The following is a 6,032-nucleotide window of genomic DNA, read 5'->3' as shown; positions in this document are numbered from 1 at the left end:
GGTGAAAACTTACAGAACAAAACATAGACGACCCAAATCGGACCATCCGTTCGCAAGTTATGCGCGGTCCCACGTATGCCACTGCATTTTTATATATATAGATACGATTCAAATATGACGACTACAATTTTTTGGGAATTTCAGGATATATGCTGATTTATTGAATTAATTTCAGATCAGCAATTGTATAAACAATGCAAAATTTTCAGGAACAACCCATACATTCCATGAATGCTTCAAGATATCTTCCAGAACAATCAAATATATGTTAATATTATTTTTAATTTCATTCAAGAACTTTTTAATGTCATCAAAGATTTTAAAAGACGTTATTTTAATAATTTTCCAAGTTTAAACTAGGAATTTATATGGCTATTCTCTAGTTTTTTAAAAATCTCTAAAATCAGAGGTTCTTGGTCCTAGGCGGCCTTTCAAGATTTCTCTAGCAGTTACTCAGGAATTCCTTCAGGATTTCATCAGGAATTCCTCTAGAAAATCATTGAATAGTTTCTCGGGAATTCTTCCAGGTGTTCCTCGGAAATTTCTCTCGAAGCTCCTCGCAAATTTCGCCTGGAGCTCCTCGAGAACTCCTCCAGTAGCTTTCCGAGAATTTTTTCAGCAGATCGCCAGGGAGTTCTTCGGGAGTTCCTTTCGAAGATCCTTGCGAATTCTTTCACGAGATCCTAGAAAATTCCTCAACGAGCTACTTGGAATTCTTCCAGGAGGTCTTGGAGATCTCCTACAGCTGTTCCTCGGTAATTCATCCAGTATTTTCTAGGGAATACCTTCTGGACTTTCTCGGGAATTCCACCTGGAGTTTCTCAGGCATTCCTGCAGGAGTTCTTCTGGAATTTCTCAAGGAGATCCTCAAAAAGAATTTTAGAAGTTCCTTGAACATTTCCTCAGAGGTTCCTTGTTTGTGTTGGGAAATTCGTTTTGTTCGGGGTGATCTGTCATTTTGTCGAATGAACTGTCATTCTATCCACAGACATTAAATTTGTTTTGTTTGTTTAACGATCAAAGGAACTGGATCGCAATAAAATCACGTTATACTCAGAAAAATTAACTCTTTCGATTAGGATATAGAAAATAGTAGTATTTTATTCACCTAACAACCCAATTCCTCCAGGAATTCCTCCTGGAGTTCCTCGGGAATTGCTTAAGGGATTCTTCCAGGAGTTTCTCGGGAATTTTTTCCACGAGTTCCTCGGAGATTCTTCCAGGAGTTCTACGAAAATCTCTTCTCGCGTATATCTCTAGGAGCTCCGCGCAAATTCCTCCAGGAGCTCCTCTGGAATTCCTCCAAAAGTTTGCCGAGAATTTCTTCAGGAGTTCCTCAGGCATTCCTCCATGTATTCCTCGGAATTCTTCCAGAAGCTTCTTGAGAGAATTCCTCCAGGAGTTAATCGGGGATTCCTCTAGGAGTTGCTCGTGAAATTTTCCAGATTTTCTTCTGAAATGCATCCATGAGTTCCTCGTAAATTTCTCTACGAGTTCCGTGGAGATTCTTCCAGGAGATCTACGGAAATTCCTCCAGGAGTTTTTCAAGAATTCTTCCAGGATTACCTCGAGATTCTTCCAGGAGTTCCTCGTTAATCTTTGCCGGAGATTCGCGGGTATACCTCCAGGAGTTTCTCGGGAATTCCCCAAAAAGATCCTTGGGATTTCTCTAGAAGCTCCTTGGGAATTTCTCCTGGAGGTTCTTGAGAAGTTCTCTAGCATTTTCTCGGGAATACTTCCACGATATTCTCAAGAAATCTTTGAGGAGTTTATCAGACGTTCAACTGGATGTTCCTATAGATACCTCCAGGATCGTCTGAACAAATTCCTGAGGAACTCCTTGAGTAATTTTTGGGAAACTTATGGAGGAATTCCCGAGACATTTCTGGAGGAGTTTCTGAGGAACTCCTGGAGGAACTCCCGACGATCTCCAGGAGGTATTCCTCCATTTAGGCGCATGTAAAATGTACGCATATCGCCTCCACTTTAACATCCTATGCAACATCTTATACGATCACTTCGATTATCTTCTTGAGGAATTCCAGAAGAACTTTTTGAGGATCTTCTGGAGAAATTTCCGGAGTGGTACTTTTGGAAATAAATACCAGGAACCATGCATTATAACTGGAAGATCTGTTGGTAGATTTCTGAAGTAAGTTTCGTGGAAATTCTGGTTTGAATTTCGAGATAATTTTTGTGGTTAAATTAAACATGAATCATTGAGAAATTCCCTGGGAAATCCTGGAGTGGTTCTATCACATTTACTGCAGGAATTCTTCGGTTGCTTCTAAAGGAATTCCCGTGGTATTTGTGGGAAATCCTTGGGGCAATCCATGAAAGGATTCCCGGGAAATCTCTGGACAAATTCTCGAGACTCGAGGAGAAATTTCCATGAAATTCCTAAAGGAATTTCCTGGGAGCTCCAAAATACATTCTCGGAGACTTCTGTAGAAATTGCTTGGACACTCCTGCAGAAATTTCTAAAAAAATTGGATTCTTTAAGGGTATCTAGATTATGTCATAATCAGATTCTCCACCCAAAACATAATCAGCAAAATGAGCTCTTTTAATTATGCTATAGACAAAAGTAATATTTTATTCACTAAACATTAACCAATTAATGAAGGAATTTCCGAGGATTTCCTGTAGGAATTCCCAAGGATCGGCTGGAAGAAATACCAAAGAATTCACGGAGAAATATCCAAGGAACTCCTGGACGAATTCCCGAGGAAGTCCTGTAGGAATTCCCAAAGAACTGTTAGAAGAATTCCCGTGGATTTCCTGTACATATTCCCGAGAATCTGTAGGAGGAATTCCCCTTGCAACTCCCGAGGATCTCCTGGAGGAATTCCCGAGATACACCTGGAGGAGTTCCTGTAAAACTCTTGAAAGAATTCCTGAGGATGTTCTGGAGAAATTCCCGAGATACTTCTGGACGAATTCCCGATGAACTCTTGGAGGAATGTCTAAGGAACTCCAGGATGAATTCCCAAAGATCTTCTGAAGGAATTCCCGGATTTTTCTGTGGAACTCTTGGAAACAAATCCGACGAACTTCTTGAGGAATTAAAAAGGTAAATATTCGAGAGAAATCCTGAGAAAACCGTGCATTATTGCTGGAGGACTTCTTGGGAAACTCTTAAAGTAAATTTCATGGAAGTTCTGGAGGGAATTTTCGGAAAGCTTATGTTGATATTTATTTTCAGTCAAATCATGGAGAAATTCCCTGGGCAATCTTGGAGAAATGATGCAGGAATTCTTCGGGAGCTGGTTAAAGAGTTTCATGGTATTCGTGAGGAAGCCGTGGAGGGATTCCCGGAAAACTCCTGGGGAAATTCTTGAAGACTTCTGAATAAATTTACCTGGAAACCTCGGAAGCAATTCCCGAGGTACTCCTGGAGAAATGTCTGAAGAGCACTTAGACTAATTCTTATGGGAAACTTCAGGAAGACTTCCCAGTGAACTGAGTGAATTCTTGGGAAGCTCCATGAGGAATCACAAAAAAACTGGAGGAGTCCTAGAAGTGTGAACGTTTTTCTTGAATATAGGATGTCATCACCAAGCTCATTGCTATATTACTTGATATAGAGCGGAGTCAGATTAATTTGATTTTTAACATTAATTTTATAATGTACCAAAAATCACAATATGAAGTGTGAAGACATGTGAAGACATGTGAAGACATTTTAACGAGCCATGCGAAGACACTTGAAAATTTCACCTGGCATCCCTGCTCATGAATGAAAAAAAAGGCATTGAAATGAATCGAAAGTTACGCACGCATGTTTACATTTTTTTAAAGGGTTAACATCACGACAACGCGACGGCGACGGCTTCGATGACGGCGCAGTAACGGGATTGGACGTGCGGGTGTTCTTATTGGAAATTGAATTTCATTGATCTGATCAGTTTCATTGTCTCAAGAGGGATCGTCGAAACGGTAAAAACATTTCAAGCATAATTTTTCAAATCGACGTCCGTAATAATTAGCGAAAAGGCCGTAACCAACAAAATGTACACAATTTGAGTAATTGCAGGAGTGAAAAGAAGCTAAATTTGTCTTCTAAATGCTCACAAAGTTTCCTTGATATCACTTTTCTAACTATTGAAAATCACTGATTGAGTGAAAGGCGTAATCCCATTCTATTCCAAACGAACAAAAACAAGAATTACGCCTTCTACTCCTTTGTTTTGATTGGTGCTTTGTTTACGAAAGTGAAAGGCGAAACTGAAATCAACACGTAAACACGGCGATAGTAGAAGGCGAAACTGAAATCAAAACGTAAACACGGCGAAAGCAAATGGCGAAATTCTGTCAAAATCATAAACAAGGCGAATAGTAAAAGGCGATTCTGAAAATGATATCGATTCGAGGCGCATAGTATTGGGCGAAATTAGCATTCTCAGGTATCAATTCAGGCGTAATTAAATAAATGCAATTTTTAGTGCAAAAAATATCAAATTCGTGCAGTGTTCTTAGAAAAACAAGAAACTATGTCCGAACTGTATCAATTAACCTTATTTAAGTTGAATTATTCTGTATTACTTATAAATAGGAATTGAAATTTGATCAGCAAAATTCGGTTGTTGTTTTCGCATTGTTATTGCTTTGTTAGTTACGCCCTATTCGCGAATTACTCCCGACGTATCTAACTTTTTCACTGATCTGAGTCAATGTTGACGACCATTTCACTAAAAGAGTTTAAAAAAAAAAAAGACTTTTCATAAGCTTTTTCGTGCTTAACATCACCAGGGATATAGCACGCACTAGGTAAGAAACAAAACCTACTCATTCTATATCGTTTTCACAATGAATTTTGACAAAAATACACATACAACGGGTTGGTTAGAGATACGTCATGCCAGATACGTCGCTTTTGTATTGTGCCAGTTTGGTGTATCTGTTACTTTTGATTTTGACTAGATACGTCGTTTGGTTTTCTCATATGTATATCAAAACGGTGTATCTATCAGTAAAGTTGTAAACATCAAAATAGTTAGATACGTCGTTTCGAAAAATATGCTTAGTTAAACAAATTAAGCAATAAATCATCAAACAGTGATGTGGATGCTTCAATTTGCTTTATGAATCATGCATGCAGCAGTAAACCCGGATTTGTTTACATTCTCGAGTTACGTCGGATTGAAAAGTTATGCTTGATTTGGCTTAAATATTTATACCTCACACCAACACTTATTACCTTTCTTAGGGGCGATTTCTTCACCCTGGCTTAAGCGTTAAGCCAGGTTTAACTGTATGGGTAAGCCTGGCTTACCGGTTAAGCCGAGGTGAAGAAATTGGCCCTTACACCCATAAGAAGGTTATAAATATCGCATGGAAAGCCAAGTTTTGATCAAGCTTAGCCAAGCCTCATTATACCTCAGCTCCGAATTAACTCAGCTCGACAAATCGAGCAAAATATAATATCAGTATGTATTTGTGTACAGTCAAATCTCCTATAAGACGCTGTCACCCACTTTACGCCCACTGCAAGTTCTCAGCTGTCTTGCATCCGATCCAGTTCAGTTTTTGCCTGCAGTAAGACGATGTATATTAAGGCTACCCGGATAAAAAATACAATAGAAAAACATAGGATTCTAATGTAACAGTACCATTGAAAACCATGCTCTCACAATAGAATTCAATGTTAAAATAACAATAGAAAAACAATAGAATCAAATGTTTCTAACAATAGAATCAAATGTGAATGAGCATTTCACATTGAATTGTATAGGTTGTTAAGTATCGTAACAATACAAAAAAGGACTTTTTTCCATACAAGTTTTTTCGCAAAACAGAAGATTCTAATGTAAATGAAATGTTGTTAATATATATACGTGGTATCAAATATACCGTAGATTTTTATGTAATTGTATTGTTTTGAACTGTTGAACTGTTAAATATGACGAGAACTGTCTGTTTTCAACTGTTATTTAACATTAGATTCAATGGTTTGGGGATGGTTTTCTATTGTGAAACAGAAGATTCTTATGTTTTCGAATGGTTTCAAACAGTGAAATGCTCAGTAAACG

This window comes from Aedes albopictus, chromosome 2 (genome assembly GCF_035046485.1).
Source record: "Aedes albopictus strain Foshan chromosome 2, AalbF5, whole genome shotgun sequence".
NCBI classification, from domain to species: domain Eukaryota; kingdom Metazoa; phylum Arthropoda; class Insecta; order Diptera; family Culicidae; genus Aedes; species Aedes albopictus.
This window is presented reverse-complemented; position numbering follows the sequence as displayed.